We start from the raw sequence: 2,703 nt of genomic DNA, 5'->3' as shown, positions 1-2,703 counted from the left end.
TGAAAATTCCATGGTGGAAATGCACAATCCCAGCTGTGCCATGACTCAGTTTCGCTCAGATCACTTAGGTGCCAGTTTGCAGAGGGCACATTATTCCATGACAGAGCTTTGGTGGGATTAGCAGCTCTTGCCAATACTTCCACCATAAAGAACAAGAAAAACGTCCCAGATCCCACAGCTAACCCTTCCCTAACCTCATGTAAAGACCACTCTTCTTTTTGTCAGCCAGCACTTTCACTCTCACAACTGGGACTATGCTCTGTAGGCTCTCCTTGCCCAAGGAGAGAAAAAAACATGCAAGGAAAATCCTGTCTTGACTGTGAGTCTACAGGGCCAGCAGTGAGCGCACATGGCCCCATCCACTCATCTGTCTCTGCTCCACAATCCTCAGCTGCCAGGCTCTGGGAGCTCATCTCAGATGGGCTGGCTGCTGGTGCCTGCAGGACTCGAGGCCATCACACCTCCAGTTCCTTGACCCTCCAGCTGGGAACCATAGATGCAGCGCTCACTCTCTCCTCCTAGGCAGCAAAAATCTGGGCCAGATTTTCAGTGGAATTCCTGGCTAGACGTTTCAGTGCTTAGCACCCACGAGCAGGCCTGAATTTTGAAAATACTCAAAGCCTGGCAGTTCCCTGCATGATGTTTCCAAAAACCTGCACACACCCTTCCGTGTGCTCCACCACACGCTTCCCTCCACGTGCCTGAAATGTTGGATGGGATCTGCAGCTCAGAGTGCCACAAACACTGTTTGTTAGTCAAGAAAAACAAATACTGGAAGGGAGTGATGGTACAGAATGAAAAAATCTCAATCCAGCATTCTCTCTTCAGGGTGCAACTCCCAGGAAACCTGCACGTGAACCTACGCATGCTTCACACAGTGTCTCATCTTCAGTGAGAATGGGAAGGAAGAACACAGAGAGTGCTGCATCCAGAGTGATAAAATGATTGCTCTGAAGAGCAACACATGGCACCTTTTGTTCCTGTGCACCTAATCATCCACCTACATGGGTTTTCTTTTTTATGCACTCACCACTGAGTCCTCTGCTTGAACCCTTCTGCTGAAATGTGATGGAGCACCAGGATGTCTCCTGGTGCCATTCAGCAGCTCTCTGTGGCAGGATGTGATCTTTATTTGTGCAAATTCCAAACAGCTTTTTAAAATGACTTTTCCTTGAAAAGATACAATTGAACCTCTACAAAAATATAACGTTCCAAATAAAAAGAAAAAAAAAATTAGGTTTTAAATGAAAACACCCTTAACTCTGAGTCACTTCTTAGTTCAAAATGGAAGAATCACATTATGATTATGACAAAACAATCAGCAAAATTACATTAACAGTAAAAAGGCACACTTGGACCAACTAAAGCAATTCATCTGTGTTGAATTAACCATATTGTTAAAACTGAAAGAAAAAGAGAAAGCTTTTTTTTAAAATTTCAATTTGAAGCATACTCACAAGGGGGTTGAATAAAGCTGAAACCACCTACTCCAAAAGCAATCTGCATGCCAAGGAGTTGCTGCTTGCTTTGGGTTTGTTTGCTTGTTTTTACTTTTTAATGTCAGTAGGACAAATAATATATGCCTGGTATGCTCAGTGTATGTGGAGTTTTTAAAAAAGTGTTATTTAGTCTGTCAATACCCTAAGAAAGCAAAAGTATTGTCTTCTGCTATGCTGCACTTCTATCATAGTACAAACAGCTTTTAGAGCCTTATATTCACTGTCTCCATGTATGCCATAAGCATTAGCAGAGTTTATTCCCCCAACATCCCTAAGTGACAGAAAAATATTATCTTCATTTTACACTCTAGGAACTAATGTCCACAACAGAGAGAGCTGCCTGAAATATCGATGCCAGTCTGAGACAGACTCTCAAGACTGTTCTTTCCAAGCAGAATAAATAGTCCAAAATATTGCAAAGGTCAGTGAGTGGTAGAGTTAATTTTGTCCTTCGCAGGATAAAGCACCGGGGAATTTGGCTTCTTCTACCACTCCTTATGCTTAGGGATCCCCTGCTGTATTCCAGGCCAAAGAATCCAAGGACAGAACACCTGTAGTGCAAAGGCTGCAGAGGCAGCTTGCAGCCAGCACACAGCCAGGATGGTGCAGCTCTGGCTGGAGCATCACAACCAGCTCCTGCTCCCAGAGGAAATATTGGCCAAGGCATTGGGATCATCTTGCAGCAACAGCACCATGAGATTTTTAACTGCTGCCTGCCCAGTCAGGAGGGGTGAGCTGAAGGGATCTATATTTAACATCTCATCTAAGAAATGCCACCTCTATCAGAGGAGCAGCCTCCCCAGCTGCTGCACTGCAGTGTCACCCTCGATCTGTGCCTCAGCTGTGATGCAGGACCAGCTCCTGACCCCCAGCCCAGAGGCAACGGCACTTCCAGGTCAAGGGAGCTGTTCTGTCACTGCAATAACACCTCTGAAGGTGAAAGGCTAAATATCTCAGGATTTTTTTGCCCTTTTTGGGAAACTGTGCCTTAATATAGTCTGGAGATGCCAGTGATATATATGATCATCAAGAGTTCCTCACCTGCTGCTCTAGAAATACAATGTTCTCCAGACACACAAATTCAAAAGCTCAGCAAAGACCAACCAAGCAGGGAAAAGATCTGCCATGTTCATGCAATCTGGGTCCCCAAATCGTGCTGGCTTGCAAAAAGACCCAGTTATATTCTGCAAATATGGAAGCTGCA

The sequence above is a fragment of the Geospiza fortis genome, unplaced genomic scaffold (assembly GCF_000277835.1).
Source record: "Geospiza fortis unplaced genomic scaffold, GeoFor_1.0 scaffold55, whole genome shotgun sequence".
NCBI classification, from domain to species: domain Eukaryota; kingdom Metazoa; phylum Chordata; class Aves; order Passeriformes; family Thraupidae; genus Geospiza; species Geospiza fortis.
The sequence above is the reverse complement of the archived record's forward strand: the minus strand, read 5'-3'. Positions refer to the sequence as shown.